This window comes from Protopterus annectens, chromosome 6.part0 (assembly GCF_019279795.1).
Source record: "Protopterus annectens isolate FY-2018-M chromosome 6.part0, PAN1.0, whole genome shotgun sequence".
Taxonomy (NCBI): domain Eukaryota; kingdom Metazoa; phylum Chordata; order Ceratodontiformes; family Protopteridae; genus Protopterus; species Protopterus annectens.
In genome coordinates, this window is record NC_056737.1 from 890,434,536 (window position 1) to 890,453,580 (window position 19,045).

The following is a 19,045-nucleotide window of genomic DNA, read 5'->3' on the forward strand; positions in this document are numbered from 1 at the left end:
AATGGGATATTCAAGAACTGTTTAGGGGTCTAAGACAGATGTCTTGCTAACTCCTATAGCTGCAACGTCATTTGGAGACACTTGCATGGCATACTCTGTATCAGTTAAAGGTGATACTGTACTTACTGAGGGAAGTGGGAATGCATAAGCTGTAAGTCATGCAGTGGGGAAGATAGTATAAGTACTGTGCAAAAAATAATTAAAACTGCAGTACAGATAGAAAAACACACCAAATAAAATTTTGCATATTCTGTACTAATCTAGAATAATATGACAGAACTTAAGCATTTACTGTTCCACTGAGCATACAGATTGCATCTTTTGAGCAGTACAGATAATGTAGCAGACTGTTTAGGTAGCAGTGACCAAATGGCATTGCAGCAAACAGCATAATACATCTGTGGATAAGCATGGCACTGCCAACAGACGTAGTTTGCTGAAAGTGGAATACTTGGTAACTAAATGGCTTAAGTAAGACTGGAATGCGAACTCTTCAAAAGAAAAAGAATGACAAAGGCAATGTTCTGGTATTGCTAACAAACTAATTAAACATTGGACATACAAAGTGTTGATTTACAGTATTAAAGTATAACTGTCTAGATCCAAAACTGTTGACTCAAGACAGTATAAGTTCATTAAAAAAAAACATTTAAATAAAAACAAAACAAAAAAATGTTGTAGTCAATATCAAAGTTACAGATAAATTATAGGGCATCATCTGTTATGCATAAAATGATAATGGCTAAAACAATAAAAACTGACTGAATATATGGCATGAGTTAAAATGACAGACTACATTCTTCAGTGTTCGAAATGGTCTCCACTTTGAAATTACACTAAATAAGCTTTTTCTGAGTGAAACGCATTGTGAAAGGCTTGTATCCTGAAATAATAGATACTTTTGCTTTCAACTTTCAGTTTAGAGAGATTTCTATCTATGAAAACAATGAGCGTTACCGCTCCATTCCTGTGTGCGAAGTATCATTACTTCTGCATTTATGTCGATACCAGCTAAAGCCTTGATGAGACAATCGCAGTACGCAAGGGTCCTGACAACACTTTGTTTTTTGGTCAACATTGCAAGTGAAGAAGACTGCTATAATGAATAGCAGACATTAAATAAATGGTAATTTCTTTTAGTTTCAGTCACAGGAACACTGACATCAGCCTTGAAGTGAGGAGTCATAGTCTTTTTTCTGATGCCAAGACACAGCACAATCATGTAACAGATAACTGGAATTCACTAAAGATTCACTGTACAGATGCACGGAAGTGTTCATTGATTATTTTAAGACATTGATGTCATCCTGAGGTCTTGAAGACCCATAGAGGGTGCGTGCATAAACCGGAGATGTAGCTGAGAAGAAACTGAACATTTTAGCAACTCTGTACTGTCTCGAGGCCCTGGAGATTTCCCTCCAAACTGTTTTTGAAACTGTTGTAGTTAAAAGCAATGGGACTATATAATACATTTTATGCTACTACCTCGCAAATACTGTTACCTTAAAAGATTGTGAAAATAATAATATTCTATGATGTTGACAGCATTAAATGACCATAAAAGCAAATCGAACATAATAAGAAACTAGCTTAATTAATCTATTTTATAAAACCAGTCACCAATCAAATAAAAATTGAGAGAATAAGATAATAAATGAAAGCATACTAACACACAACAGCAATTACAGCTGATTAGACAATGTAATATTATGACACAGATTCAGGAAGCGTCTTGAAAATCTTAAGGAATGTGTCTTTGGCTTCTTTAGGTTCTGTGACCATAAATCTTCTGTCATTATAACTAAAGGACAGAGTGTTTGGATAGCTCATACGAAACCTTATCCCTCTTTTAATGAGATCTTCACAATAAGGTGAAAGTTTTTGTCTGTTCATTTTTATTTGTGGAGGTAAATCCTGTGAAAATGACAGTTTATGATTTTTCCAGACAAACTGTTTTTTGCTTTTAGCTACTTCTAGAATCTGATGAGTATCTTGAAAGTTTAGTAATTTAGTGTATATGATCCGAGAAGAGGTGGAATCCTGAATGGCACGCAAGGCTCTGTGCGCTCTTTCTATAATTACAGTTTTTGAAGTTGCCTCACAGTTTAGTAATGCCTCAAAGATCTGCTTAGTCACTGATAATAAATTTTGATTCTCATAAGATTCTGATAATCCTCTAATAATGATATTATTTCTATGGCTCCTAGCTTCTAAGTCCAGTAGTTTAGCTTGAATTTCTGTAATAAGCTTATCTTTAGCTTTTATATATCTTTCCACTGAGTCTGTTCTTATTTCTAAGGCTATATTTTTTACTTTCAATAATGTCCATTCTTTCACTTATTTGTTTTAAAGTTTTACCAAAATCAGTAAATTGTTCAGAGAAACTTTGTATAGCACTTTGAATAGGTTGTAATGCCATTTTTAGTTCATCTAAATGAAAATTAGAGTAATTTATGTCTTTAGTACTTACTTTAGTAATCGCAGAAGATTGTTTAGTGGTTCTTAGTCTTTTTGAACTAGTATCCTTCTCAGGTGAAAGCATAGAAGAGAATTTGGCCTTGGTTGTCTGCGTCTCCATGGAGTCAGATTTGGCAGCCATGCCCAGAGTAGAGGTGTGAAGTCAGGATAACTGATTCTGAGATAAGCCTTCAAGCTGCACGTGCCCAAAAACTGTTGAAGCCAAAACTATTTTGAGGTAAAATAATTCCAAAGCTGAATTTTCCAAAAAAATAAATAATCCTAGTACATAGAAATAATCTCAGGGGAGCTTTTTGTAAAAAAAACTGAGGAAAAATGTCACTCCAAAGTTGTAAAAAAAGCCGGATGTTACATAACAGTGAGGAGCTAAGTGAATAGGGACTAGTCTAGCTGGCAGCCATCTTGGAACCATGTAAAATCTGAAGGTAATGCTACTCAATGCTAGAAATCTAAACCTCAAAATGCACTCTCTCGAGGCACTCCTAAAAATGGAGAACATTGATATCTGTGCAGTAACTGAGACCTGGTTCAAGGCTCCAAAGAGCACCCCTGCAATATGAGGCTACAACTCTTACCACACTTTTCGGCCAGCAAACCAAGGCCGAAACAGTAAAGGTGGAAGAGTGCCCATATTCACCAAAGATATTCACACCTCCAGGCTAGTAGCCCAACACAATACATCTGAAATTCTCCGGGTGCAACTAACACTAGGTAAGACTGCAATCCAAATTGTAGCTTGCTACAGATCCATCACCATGCCTCAAGATTCTCACTACACCTTTCTAAACATACTGGAAAATATTAAGATACAACCAAATACCCTAATACTGGGTGATTTCAATGACCCTGCCATTAAGTGGGAAAACTATTCGGGTACCAACACCTTTTCCCAACGGTTCTTGGAATTCATAAATTCCAATGCCCTGGATCAACTAATCCATTGTCCCACCAGGGACTCCAATATCCTAGACCTGGTCATTACCAACATGGGAGATAGATGCTCCACACCAGTGATCACCCCCTCATTGGTCAGGTCTGACCATAAGAAAATCACCCTTGACATCCACATCCCACCCCCACCTCCACAGTAAGGAAACCTCTGTAAAAAACTTATCCAAAGCCAACTTCATGCCTCTCAAGTCAGAAGTGCCAAACTTCATGACACCCATGCAGACAGAAGCTGAAAGTTTGATTGCTGAATCCTACACTAAGGTACTGTATGAGCACATCCACTCGTGCATGAACCGTGCCATCCCAAATAGAGCCAAGACGCTGTCCTCCAAAAAAAGGAAGCCAATCTGGTGGTCCCCTGCCATAAACAAACTATGCAACAGAAGAAAGAAATTGTTGCAGAAAAGAGGAAAATCCCAGGATGCAAAAAACTCCCTTATCAGCCTCAGTAAGAAGCCGAGATCCCTCATAAAATCCTCCAAAGCAAGTTACAAAAATAAAATTGCCAAAGATTCCAAAGAAAACCACAAGGCATTCTATAGTTCTGTCAAGAATCTAAATGGCAATGCTCAGATCTGCTCTGAGCTACAACACAATGGCATTAAATATACTGATCCCAAGGATATTGCCAATATCCTGGCAGATCGATTTAGTGCCAACTTCACCCCCCTCTCACCCCTGAAAGGGCCCATCTCAATACCAAAAGATTGCCAAATTCTGGCAATCACAGCCACCCAGGTAGAAACCGCACTCTACAAAGCTAAGAATACAGCATCCATGGGACCAGATGACATCCCGGGCTGTGTAATACATGAACTACAAAATGAACTGGCACCTCACCTAAGTGTCATGTTTAATCATATCCTCACCTCAGGCTTCATGCCCACTGAGTGGCGCACAGATACAGTTATCCCACTCCACAAGGGGGATCCACCTTGGATACCAGGAATTACCGTCCCATCAGTCTGATGAGCCTGATCTGCAAGGCCATGGAATGCATTATCATGGAACTTATAAACAAAGACATTGGCAACCTTCAAACACTGGACCTCACTCCATTTGGGTTCGTGAAGGGCCGATCTTGTGTCCTGAGCCTGATTGACTTTTTTGAATCAGTCTCCAGAGCTGTGGACAAGGGTAAGGCAGTCCACACAGCCTATCTGGACCTCATCATGGCCTTTGACACCATCCCCCACTCTGGAATCATAGATAAACTTACTTAGCTGGGCATAAATCCCTACACCACTCGATGGGTTGCCAACTGGCTTACTGACAGAACCCAGATCGTAAAAGTAGCCAAATCCAAACCCAGCTCCAGACAAGTGACAAGTGGAGTACCTTAGGGTTCAGTCCTGGGACCGCTCTTGTTTGGCATCTACTTCTCTGAAGTACAGGCCAACACTAAGAGACTCTGGCTAACAAAGTTTGCAGATGACTGCAAACTGAATCCCCAAATTATGTGGGATATTCTACAAAAGAGCCTTACAGAAACAGATGCTTGGTGCCAGAGCCATGGGCTCAAGCTTAATGCCAAGAAATGTATAGTTATCTCCTCTGGGAAAAAACATGTACCCATGAATTACCGCATAGGTGGCAGTACACTAAATACAGAAAGTGTGATGAGACTTAGGGACACAAGTGGACAGTGGTCTCACCTTCCAATAACCACATCGCCACAATGTTCAGGAAATCCTTCTATGTGGCACACCTCATCCCTAAGGGCTTTTCATCCAGAAAAAAGGAGGTCATTGTCCCACTGTACTTATCCTTCATTAGACCCATTATAGAGTACAATGCCCTGTTTGGTATGTACCTCACAAGACATCTGCAACAGTTGGAAAGGTGGCAGAAATACCTCACTAAAAGAATCACAGGCCTAAAGCAGATGCCCTATGCTGACCGTCTAAAAAACTCCAGCTATACTCTGTGGCAAATCGTCTACTCAGAGGCGATCTCTGCTTATCATACAAGGCCATGTCAAACCCAGAGCTGTTGGACATGCTCCACTTAAAGAAATCCCAATCCCTCAGAGCTACATGCTCCAGGGATCTAAACCTTGTCATCACAATGAACAAAACATGCTGGAGGGATAGGTTCCTGACCTAGAGACTCCCCATACTCTGGAATAGACTGCCCATACATGTCAAGCAGAGCACCTCCTTGGCCCTCTTGCAAAGGAACCTTGATGATTGGATGGGAGATAGGAAATTCACCCCAGGGATCATGTCAGTTGCCCTGCTATTCAGGGGTCCAGGGAGGTAAATATTGTGGGAAGAAATATCCAGGGAATTGTTGTGGCTAGGCTTGTATAGGCTCTAGGGCCGATAGCCTAGTACCAACCTATGAACCTATGAACCAAAGTGCAACACATTATGTAACATAACAGTCAGTATGGTAACAGCATGCCAGTGTGAAGTAAACCATAAGGCCAACAATATAGAAGGTTAATAAAATATGTTAATACTGAATCATAATAAAACATAATAAGAATCAACCACATTTTCCAAAATATAGTTAATTTAACAAATTATGTTAATATTAAATCATAATAATACATTACAATAATGAATAAATGAAGATAAGGGGTGGGGAGAGAGAGAGAGAGAAAAGCATTCCATTAGTGACATTGCTGATGATATCCCTTACAACACTGGTCATACATACTTCTACAGGTGTGTACCGACAGTTGTGATTACAGTGACTACAATTCCCCTATAGCTGATGTAGCATATACAAACCTCTCAAGCTGATAGCATGGGAAAATAAGGGCCATGCACTAACAAATGTAGGAACAGAACTACTCAGAACGGTTTCACATAATGTGGACATATATAACTACCAGAGTGTTCTGCAAACAGATTTGGTAGTAATTGTATTCCAGGTAATAACTTATCTGGTAAACATGTGACAGACGGATTAGTCAGTTTTAGTTATATTATGAGAAATCATGACACTTGAGAGGCATGTTTGTGTGCAGTAATTAAAGTAGACAGCCATCATGGCTTAGTTGGCAGGCCTGGGGGTAGAACCCACTATCTGTAACTGCAAGAGACATCTGCAAATAATTTAATAACTGACTGCAGCAGCATAGTACAGACATGCAAGAGATACAGCCATACCGGGATTACACTGTTTTATTTCTGAATCAACACTGCTGATGAACACATTCTTGCTACTGAGTGTCACATTCTGTGAGATGTAACCACAATATCTGCACATAATATGGGCTAACTCACACATAACATTTTTGTATTCTTGGGGAGAGAGAAATTGTGAGCATTAATTGATTGATACTGAAAATGTAGTACTGGATTTGAACCCAGGACTGTGTGTGGCAAAATGTACTGTGTACAAGGAATTTAACAGACTGAGCTACTGAGTCACTGCTGACTAGAGGGTGACTGATACTTACCTAGAGATCACCTGGAAACATACTAGGAATTGTAGAATACAAGTTACAGGACTTTCCTCTAGAATTCTAGTACTGTTAAAGCTTTATACTAGACAGCAGTGACAACAGAACAGACAAGCATGGTATACAACCATACTGCATATATTACTATAGCTTTATTTCACTTTCAACAATATTGGTGAGCACATATTATTGTTATTGGTTTGAAATATCTGTGAAGTCCACACACAATATCTGGATGTGGAGTGGGCTACCTCACCCATATTCCTTTATTACCTGAAGTCTGTGGAAGACAGAGCATTATGTGACAAGTATTGGCCTAGAGACAGCCTTGAACAGTACTATGAGTTAAGCAATACAGTTTGCAGCAATTAGATTTGCATTCTACAGCTATTACAGTGTTATACTTGAATGCAGCAACCTTACCTTACAGACTCAATGCATACAGCTCTACTGCAATGGTTATGACAAGACAGTGCTGATGTACACTATTTTCCTTGCTGTTATTGATATTGTTTCTTGCTTTTATTGAACTACAGTTATTCATTTATTGCACTACATCTCTAATTCTGCATTTATTGCACTACATACTTTATTGTATATACTTTATCAAAGTTAATGCTTTACTCTTTCTTGTTTATTGCACTACAGTTGGCATAATACATCCATACTCACCACACTCATGGTGCAACCTAGCCAGGTGCCTGGCATGAGACTCGACATTGCGAACCCTCTCAGCTGCAACTGCTGAATGAGAAGCACACCATTATGCATACCAGTTTTGCAGACATTCAGATTACATATTGGAAAAACAGAGCAAAAATTACTGACATATTTGTGGAGCATTCCCTGCCCTTGCTTCTTGGACACAGGTGTCCAAAGTTCCCCTCTTTCACCTTTTCAGGTCATCATGGTGGTAACAGCGCTACTCACCTGTGCAGGGGATACCAGTAACACTGGTGAGTTCCCTGGCTAACCAGTCCCAGGCCTCCACCTTACAATCTGAGCCCTGGAAATTATCTTGTAGCAATCTGTCTTCATGGTTTTTGAAAAGGAGCCCAACCATGACACTGCTGCACCTGAAAGCACACATCTTTTCCAACACCACCAGCCATATTGACAGATTATTGAACTCCAATGGGTTCTGCAGAATTCCTGCCTAGTGCGCTTAATATAGACTGTTTTCCTGCCCTTACACATCATTGAGCAACATTCAAAACAAAGTGTTGTGTTGCTTAGCAGTGTGCAAACCAGCCAAACAGAGCTGAGTGGCATGCAAACATGCACAATTGTGGTTTTATCAAAGCTGAGCATTGCATAAACATTGGCAGCCATTACCATGTTTATGTGCTGCTTAGCAGGATTCAGCACAATTACGCAGAGTACAGCAAAGCCATATTTTAAAACTGTGTCTATAACATGTGCAACAAAAATGCAGATAAGTTCTGACTTCCATGTATTCGAACCCTGGACCTACTTCATATACTCTACCCATTAGCTACGTGGATATTAAGAAATCCAGTATACCTTCACATATACCATTGAGCTACATGCTAACAGTGCTGAGTACCACACCACCCAAACACACTTAAACACACAAATAAATAACCAATTATATCTGATTTCTATTTTAGATGTGTGCCAGGTGTTGGCTATGTATGCATAAGCTCTGCTCGGCTTAGCTGTGCTCCTCACCATGCCGCGCAAATGCCAAATTAAAAAATATATATAAAGCACAAAAAATGTCATTACATTAATGTTATTAATTACATGTGGTTTCTATTTTTAGATGTCTGGCAGGTGTCAGCTGTCTACATGTAACCACAACTTGGCATTGCTTCACTTCATGCTGCGCCGTGCAAACATGCATTTAAAAAAAAATAGACAACACTAATTCAATAACCTTGTTCCTTGGATCTCCGTCAGCAGCACACCATCATTAATATGCACGGTGCTCTGCTGAGGGGGGACTGTATCCGTGAACATTGATACGTTCCTCATAGGCTGTACACTATGCCTACATGGAGGTTATTAAATCCTGGGGTAGGTCTTTAGTCACATTAAACAGACGTTACATTGAGTGCAATTTTTCATTCTTTAGTATCACGGTTGGCTGTTAAACTTTTAGTATAACTGGTTCATTGTTTCACTGATCTTGCAAATCTAGAGAATTTAATAGCACCATTAGCCCTGAATTTCTTATCTTTTTTTGGTACATTTTTGATAACAGAAATATTTTCTTCATATAAGACTACTTTGCCACATGACTTGAATACATCTTTGTAGCACATTTTATCAGCTTTTATTGGACTCTCTGGAATAAAGATATTCTTATCCTATACATCTCAACTGTACAGATTTTTGCAAAATGTCCAGATTTTGGCCTCATACTTCTTGATCCATTGTTCATATATTTGCGGTTTTCTGGAAAAATAGTGGTAAATCATTGCAGATTGCAGTTAAAAAATAATAATAGACATTTGAGTATCAAAAAACAAAAGTCGGAACAAACACCACGCCTCAGGAAATCACAGACACTAGTTTAAGCTTTCATTCACATTTAATAACCATGAACTACTTCAGAAAACATCCATCTACCCTTACATCATACTTAAATACTTGATCAACAAAATCACATGATTAATTAACAATTCAACATTAAAATTAAAAATGCAATTTTTAAAAAAACAATATACACTATGCGACACATTCACATACTAAAAAAACATGCCAAAATGTATGTCTAAGTATAATAATTAATACTTTACATGCATTGTAAAAAAACATTTTAAATTAATGACATTGTTAAGACCTGGCGCACTATCAGCGCCCAGATGTATCTGCCATATACTTTCTTTACATTCTAGTCTGGCTTTATAATCTCCTGAAAACATTTCAGAACTCACACTGTCCAGTACTGAAAAAACAAACTTCTTGAAATGTTTGCACACCCTAGTATGCCTAGCTAAAGCATTTTTATCATCTTCCTTCCTTATTATTTATTTATTTATTTATTTATTTGCATTTGTTTAACCAGGATAGCCCAGTGGGCCCGAATAACCCATTTTCAATGGAGTCCTGGGGAGAAAAGCTCCACATACAGATTACACAAGGATGAGGATATACATATACATTACATTTGAGTTAAACTTTGTACAATGCATGTGATTAAACATGTAGAGAGAGCTAAAAAACACAGGTTATACGGGCTATGCTATATATATATATATATATATATATATATATATATATATATATATATATCTATATATATATATTTTTTTTTTTTTTTTTTTTTTTTTTTTTTTTGAGGAGAGTCAGTTCGTATGCTGGTAGCCAATGAGTAATGCTACCTGGGATTTTGAGTGACAGAAGAGAAAAGCAGTAGTGTAAAGAGTAGGTTATGACAGAAGAGAAAAGTAGTAGTGTAAAGAGTAGGTTTTGACAGAAGAGAAAAGTAGTAGTGTAAAGAGTAGGTTATGAGGGGTGAGATCCGTATACTGGTAGCTCAAGGGTAGTGCTACCTGGGGTATAGAGTGAATGAAGAGAAAGAGTAGTAGAGTAAAGAGTAGGTTATGAGGGGTGAGAGCAGGAGCATGCCCATGTGGAGGTTAGATGGGAGTGGAGTGATTTTTTAAAGGATGGGAGGCTTGTAATGGTACGAATGGAGGGAGGAAGGGAGTTCCATAAGCGTGCTAGTGAGAAGGACAGGAGGTTTTGTCCAGGAGGGTGGAGGGGTCTGTGAATTTCTATGAGGTTTTGATTGTTTGATCTTAGATGTCATTGAGTGTGGTGCATTTTAAAGGTAGAAGAGAGTGTGGGGCAGAGGGATGGCTGGAAAATCAGTTTGTGAGCATATGTGAGTTGGGTAGTTCTAACCAGTTCAGTTTGTGGAGTGGTTCACAATGGTGGATTGATGATTTGTTGCAAGTGGTGAATTTGGCAATTTTATTGTAACAAGAGGATAGTTTGTTTTTGAGGGAGGATTGTAGGTTAGAAAGAAGAGGCGCCCCATAGAAAAGGGAGGGTAGGAGAAATGTTGTAGAGAGAGTAATCTTAGTAGCTGAGCTGAGGAATCGATGGTACAGCATGCCAAGTTGTTGGTGGGTTTTCTTTATGTTTTGTAGTAGATGGGAATTGAATTTAAGCTTGTCATCAATTCAAACTCCTAATAGTTTGGTTTCTGATACAAGCTCAAGGGGGATGCTATTTTGGCTGGAGATGGAGAATGATTTATGATCAATGTTAGTGGTTTTTGAAGGAGTAAATATCATGAGTTTGGTTTTAGCAGCATTAAGAGCTAGATGGTTGTCTTTCATCCACTTTTCAGTGGTGGAGAAGGCTTCCTGGGTTAGCTTTAAAAGAGTTGGGATACATGAGGCAGCGCAGATGATTGTGGAATCATCTGCATATTGTATAATGTTAGCCTGAGGGATAGCGTGGAAAAAGTCATTGATGAAAATATTAAAGAGAAGGGGGCCCAGAATAGAACCTTGTGGAACACCTGTTGGGGTATTCAAAAAGGAGGAGGTAGCTTTTTTCCACTTGACTGCTTGTTGTCTTTTGGAGAGATAGCTGTTAAACCAGTTGATTGAAGAGAGAGAAAGGTTTAGATTAGATAGTTTAGTAAGAAGTAGGTTATGGGAGATAGTATCAAAGGCCTTAGAAAGATCGAGAAGAATGGTAGATACAATGAGTCCAGAATCTCTAGCTTCATTCACAGCTTCAAGGAAGGATAGGAGGGCTGTCATAGTACTATCATGGGGTCTGAATCCGTGTTGGGTAGGGGTTAGTAGATTGTTGTCCAAGAGATGGGGAAGGAGTTGAAGGTGGATACATTTCTCAAGGACTTTAGAAATGGGTGAGAGGATGGCTATGGGACGGAAATTGGAGATGTGAGTATTATTTCCTCCTTTGTGTAGAGGTGTGATGTAAGCTTTTTTCCAGGTTTAGGAAATTAAACCTTCTTGGATAGAGCGATTGATGAGGATACTGATAGGGAGGGCAATGGCATCAGCAGCTATACTGAGGTAGTATGAGGGAATGTTGTCAGGGGCATTGGTACATGGTTTTAGTTTCTGTAGGAGTTTTCTTATAGTAGAAGTAGGAGTAGGTTTAATCAAAAATGGAGGGAGTTGGGATGGGGATGAATGAGAGAAAGGAGTTGGAGGGGGAGATTGGTTGTGAGTAGAGGGGGTAGGGGTTGGATTATTAAGTGTAAAAGAAGAAGTAAGTTTAGAAATGGAGTCTATGAAGAAAGAATTAAATTGGGTAGCAAGATCCGTGTTTTGTATATCTGGGCTGGGGTTTGGGTTTTCTATAGCGCCAGGTTTTAAGAGTGAAGTTATACCTGTCCAGAATTTTTGTGGGTTTGTTTTATGATTGTTTTGAAGTTGGATAAAGTAGTTTTGGTGGTCTTTTGAGATAAGCTTTTTTACTGAGTTACGAATAGTTTTGTATTTATTGAGGTTAGATGTGGATTTGTTTTGCTTGTATTGTGCCCATGTTTTATCTCTAAGTCGCATGGTAGTAAGTGTATTTTTTGTTAACCAGGGGGTGGTTTTCCTTTTTATTCTTTTGGTTATTAAGGGAGCATAATTATTTAGGATGTCTAGGAAGATAGTATTGAAGTGAGTTACTGCATTTTCAAGTGGTAGGGTTTTTAAGGGAATCCAGTTAATAGATTTAAGGGAGCTGGAGAAAGCTTCAGGGTTAAAGTTTTTAAGGCATCTGGTAGTTATGTAGTTATGAGTAACTTGTAAGGGAGCTGGTAGACATCTAGTGAAGATGGGAAGATGATCACTGAGGGAGTCAGGAAGGGTTCCACTGTCAGTGTAGTTATGGAGATGGGAGACTAGAATCCAGTCTAAGATATTGCCATTTGAGAAGTCTTTAGATGGTCTAGTTATTGAGTTGATTAGTTGAGAATAGTTGTAAAGGTTGATGTTGAGGGGGTGTGTAGGTGACTGTATGGAAGACCAATTAATATTGGTATCTCCCATGATTATAGTTTCATTACAGATGTTAGCTGACAGCCAGGAGAGAATGTTTTCAAGTATTGTGATATTATCTCCAGGGGAAATGTAGAGAGAGGCTATATATATAAATTTGTGTTTATTCAGCTGGATATGAGCTAATATTAGTTCTGCATTAGAGAACTGGGGAATGACTTTGTTATAAGGTGTTAAGCATAAGGAGGAGGAATAGAGTAGAGCTACTCCACCACCTTTTTGTGGGTTCTGTCTGATCTAATGATTGAGTAGTTTGGTGGTAATATTTCAGCATTCTTTATATGGTTTCAGAAATGGCTAGGATGTCAGGTTTGTTATGGAGTACCCATGCATGAAGGTTAGGGATTTTGTTCACTAGGCTTTGTGCGTTCTGAGATGTAAATAGGATAGATTTAGAATTTGAGGATGAGTGGTTTGGACCTGGGTTAGGGTGTATATCGCCGGATAAAAGTAATGCAGTAAGAAGTTGAGTTAGGTAGTAGAGGTATTTGGGTTGTTTTGTTTGAGTGGAGTAAGTAGAAAGATTAGAGGGAGATATGGAGAATGGAGAGAGTGTAATGGTTTTATGAAGAAGGATTAGTCTGTAGTGAAAACATAGGTTGTTGCTGAGGGGATAAAGGTTAAGAGAGATTTGGTTATTATAGTAGGATTTTGATGTGTGGAGGTGAAAGGTTGTGTGTAAGTGAGTAGAGTGGTCAGTAGGTTGGATAAGAAAGTAAATATAGGTAAGGCTTAGAAGGAGTAACATTTGAATTGGGAGGGATAAATATTTTAGAAACATGTTATGGTCTTGGTAAGATTTGTTTTGAGAAGGATGAAGGGAAGTTGTCATGTGAGTATGGATAGATGATGGGAGGGGACAGGGAGAGGAAGGGGAGGGGTTTGATAGTTTGAGAGGAAGTAGGTGTGGCTTAGTGGGTATAAAGCTAGAGGTAGTGGGTTTGTAAGAGCAATATTTAAAATTGTTCCTATTTTTGGTCCTTTGTCCCGCTTTTATTTATAGCTTTATCCAGATTTTTTGCTCTAATAGGTTGAGAGGTATGTCTTGTCCTAAAGATAAGTCAAAGGTTTCTTTGGAATTATGTTTAACTGCCTAATGCAATTATTGCAAATGCCATTTGCATGTCAAAAAAAAAACTGAAAAAGACTTTTCAATGAAAGGTTGTGCAGGGGAAAAGCATCTCTGCACTGTTCATGTGAGGGAACTTTCCCACATAGCCCACCATATTTATCATGCAACAGTGAAAAGAAGTGCACTCTCAACAATTTTCAAAATTGTTTTTGATTTTTATTCATGCAAATGGCATTTTCACTAATTTCTTTTATCGGATTGACTGGCTGCTGTTTTGTCTGTACAATTGACCATTTTTTCCTTCAATAAACCAGGATCTCAGTTCAGCTGCTTCTCCTTTTACTACAGATTCAGGCAGCTGATACTGATAAGTCAGCTGTATTATCATTCTGTCTCCACTCTGTAATCCTGAGACACTTTTGGGTGCTTGCTATAGTAATAGACCCGCTTTTTTGATTTATTTCTAACATTTCTTTTAACTAGCACTGATTCTTGGACAGTAATTTGTTTTCTAATCTTCTACCCCTTAATAACTTAAATTGTGAGAAATTGATATCATTCACTCCTTTTTTTAGTTTTACTCCCACTCCTGTGGATGTCTGTGCTGTGACTGAAACCTGGTTCAAGGCTCCTGAGAGCACCCCGGCACTATCAGGTTTTACCTCATATCATGTGTTCCGGCCCCAAAACCCGGACCATACCACAAAAGGAGGGGGTGTATCCATATTCATCAAGGATACCCACACCTCCAGGTTGGTGGCTACGCCCGAAGCATCGGAAACCATCCAGGTGCAATTAACCATAGGCAAAACTGCTCTACAATTTGTAGCATGCTACAGGCCACCCTCTCAAACTCAGGAAACCCACACAGCCTTCCTGAAGACACTGGAGGGTATAAATGTATCACCAAACACCACCATATTGGGTGACTTCAACTACCTGAATATAGACTGGGAACATTACTCAAGCCCCAACTTTCTAGCCCAAAGGTTCCTGGAGTTCATAAATTCAAATGCTATGGAACAACTAGTCACCATCCCCACAAGAGGAGAAAATATACTAGATCTCATCATCACAAACATGGGGACAAAATGCTCCACACTGGAAGTATATCCCTCTTTGGTGAGATCAGATCATAAACTAATCTCACTAGAAATCCACATCCCGCCCCACCCCAAACAAAAAAGACCACAGTGAAGAACTTCTCTAAAGCAAACTTCACACTACTCAAGACAGGTGTGGTATCCTTCAAGGCCCCCGAGCCAATGGAAACCACAACCCAAGCTGCGGAAGCCCTTACAAATGCCTTCTATGAACACCTTCAGGACTGCATGGATCAGGCAATCCCAAATAAAACCAAGACTCTTTCCACCAAGGGCAAACGTCCAGTCTGGTGGACCCCAGCCATAAACAAACTTTACAATAAGAGGAGAAAGCTATTACATGATAGAGCAAAATCCCAAAAAGGGAAGGCATCTTTGATCAGTACTAGTAAGAAACTACGATCCCTCATAAAATCATCCAAGGCCAACTTTGAGAAAAAAATTGCCATAGATTCAAAAGACAATCATAAGGCTTTCTTCAGCTATGTCAGAAACCTGGGTGGAAACTCCCAGATATGCTCAGAATTAGTCCAAAATGATACAAAAATCACTGAACCCACAGACATTGCCAACATACTGGCAGATAGGTTCAGTGCAAACTTCACCCCCCTCTCCCCCCCAAAAGGAGAGATAACTATCCCAACAGAATGTAGCCTCCTAGACATCTCAAATGCACAGGTGAAAGCTGCTCTCTCTAAAGCTAAAAACACAGCATCAATGGGACTGGATGGTGTCCCCGGCTGTGTGCTACATGAACTCAATGAAGAACTAAACCCGCACATAAGGCAGCTGTTTAATCTTAGCCTTACCACAGGGTATGTGCCCAAGGAGTGGCGTACAGAAACTGTGGTCCCACTCCACAAAGGCGGTGCCTCTATGGACCCTGGTAATTACCGCCCCATAAGCTTAACAAGCCTGGTCTGCAAAGCTATGGAGAGGATCATAATGGAACTCATAAACAAGGACATAGGGGACTTGCAGACCTTGGACCCAACCCAGTTTGGCTTTGTCAAGGGCAGATCTTGCCTTTTGAACTTGGTCGACTTCTTCAAAACAGTTACCAAGGCCATTGATGAGGGAAAGGCAGTCCATACAGCCTACCTTGACCTTGCAAAAGCTTTCGACACAATACCCCACTCGGGTATCATAGAGAAACTTACCAGCTTAAATGTAAACCCATATGTCACAAGATGGGTTGCAAACTGGCTAAAGGACAGAACCCACAGGGTTAGAGTTGCTGGAGCCATGTCAGACTCCAAGCCGGTTACAAGTGGTGTCCCACAGGGCTCAGTCCTTGGCCCCCTATTGTTCGGCATCTACTTCTCAGAAGTACAGGCAAACATAGGAGGACTATGGCTGACAAAGTTTGCGGATGACTGCAAACTGGGTGCCATAGTGGATAGTACATCGGACACAGACATCCTTCAGAGGGGTCTCACGGAAACTGATAGCTGGTGCCAGAGCCATGGCCTGAAGTTAAACGCAAAAATGTGCATAGTCATACCCTTTGGGAAAAACAAGGTAACCCCAAGCTACCATATAGGTGGCAACCCACTAAGCACAGAAGAGGTTATCAGGGACCTGGGTACCCAGGTTGACAGTGGCCTCTCGTTTGACACTCACTTTGCTAAAGTGGTTCGAAAGACCTTCTACATTGCCCATCTGATCATGAAGGGATTCACATCCAGATCAAGTGAGGTCATTGTTCCCCTGTACTCTTCACTTATCAGACCAATGATCGAGTACAATGCCCCATTCGGGATATATCTCACCCGACACCTGCAGCAATTGGAGAGACCCCAAAAGTTCCTCACCAAAAGGATAAAGGGACTCCAAAACCTGTCATATGCTGCCAGACTGAAGAAACTCAAATTCTATTCAGTTGCATACCGTCTGCTCAGAGGTGACCTGTGCCTGACATACAAGGCCATGACCAACCCGGAATTAATGGACATGCTCCACCTCAAAAAATCCAAATCCACCAGAACCACTAGAGCAAGTGACTTAAACCTTAGCACGGATATAAATAGGATGTGCTGGAGGGATAGATTTATCACTCAGAGACTCCCCATGCTGTGGAATAAAATCCCGGTCCAAGAGAAGCAGAGCACCTCGCTGGCTCTGTTCAAGAGAAATCTTGACCGGTGGATGGGAGATCGTAGGTTTACCCCGGGAATCATCTCTGTGTCACTGCTGGAAAGAGGCACAACAAACTAATGGGCACATTATTTCTAACATAAGGGGTGGCGTAAGCCACATAACTTTGGGCTAGGCTTATAAATGCCTTAGGGCAGATAGCCTAGTATAAACCTATGAACCTATGAACCTATGAAATAAACCCTCCCATATCCCTTTTGTGAAGTGGACTCCCTATTCAAGAAAGGAGTACTTTTGGGCATCTTTCTTTTAAGATTACTTGTCAACCTAAGTAAATTGTCCTTGTAAAATTACTTGTCCACCTAAGTAAACTGATAGTGGCTGTTGTTTGAGTAGAAGGAGAGCATAGTATATCTTGCTCTATTTTTTGTTAGCTTTAACCAGTTTTGTTTTTAACAGTCTTCTATTGATTTGGAATGTATCTTTTACTAGGGGCTATGTTACATGAATGAACGATAAAAATGTCGAGTACAACATACTCAAAACATTTGATCGAACATTCATGTAATCAGAGACTCCAAATGTCAAAATTCGGAGTTCTGAAATGTTTTGGTCGGCCATCCTTGTCAGTGTAGCGTGTGACGTAGACTTGCTACACCATTCGGAATGGCTAGGTAAGAGGCTAATTTGTTCAATATACCAACTCTGAGATCGCTGTACATTGGGGAAAGGGCAATTTCCTGGTAATCACTTGTTAAGATTACTGGGAAATTGCCCTTTCCCCAATGTACAGCTATCTCAGAGTTGGTATATTTAGTTAGGGGGGTGTGGGGGGCACAGCCCCCCACTTTGTTTTAAAAGTAGGTGTGTTTGTATAGGTGTGTAAGTGTTTGAATGATGTGAGTGTGTAGGGGGTTTGTATGCATTGGTTGTATGTGTGTTAGTGTAGGGAAGGTGTGGGACAAACAAAATATTTCGATTTTGTATGTTTCGGGGTTTTAAGGTTTCGAGGTTTTGAACTTTTGATCATAGTATGTCGAGTATGTTGTACTCGACATTATGATCGTTTGTTCTTTTAACAAAGACCCTTTTACTACTTCAGCCTTTAGTAGGTGATGTAATTAAGAGACTCTAATACCAGTCTTAGAATGTATGCTTATCATGCCTAACAAGAGTATGAAATCTGATATTGAATATACTAATAAGTTTGTTGACTGCTTGCGAAAGGCAATGAATTTAAAATTTTCCCTCTATTAGATATTATTTCAAGAGGGAGTTGACACCCTAACCACATTATTGTATCCACTCAGATGACTTTTCTCAGTGCAGTGGATCTCTTCTCTGAAGCACATTGGGATGCAGTAGTGCGTGTACAGAATTGTATTCCACACTGATGGGTTAGTACATTGGTCAAGAGAATTTCTGAGCAAAGTTCTCAGAAGGCAGACTGAGAGAGGATAGCATGTTTCAATTTCCAGTGTTAGTCATGCCTCCTTCTTCCTTCCTCCTCTTTTTTCTCTTTATCCCAAATCTCTTTTCTGATACTAATTGCTCATGTCCCTCTCTTGTTGTAATTATCATTGGAATGCCTGAATGCTGTAGCAGCACCTATTATTCTATTATCAGTCTTATGATTTTCCATTTTTCAAACATATTGGCTCCCATTCATGGCCTTTGCCTAAGTGCATTAGACTCAGCCAAGCCTGACTGTCTTCATCTGCATGTCTGATGTCTGTGTGTCAGTATTCCATGCCTTTGTGTTATAAAATATCATCAGTTGGCCATTGGTCCAGGGTCTCATCTGTGCTGAGAGAGAAAGACGGGTTTATAATGGATTAAAGCAGCAGGTGAGGGTCACCAGTTTAGTATACTTTCCTATAAAGTAAGTGCATGCCACACTCTCAAGCTGGAGACTTCTGGG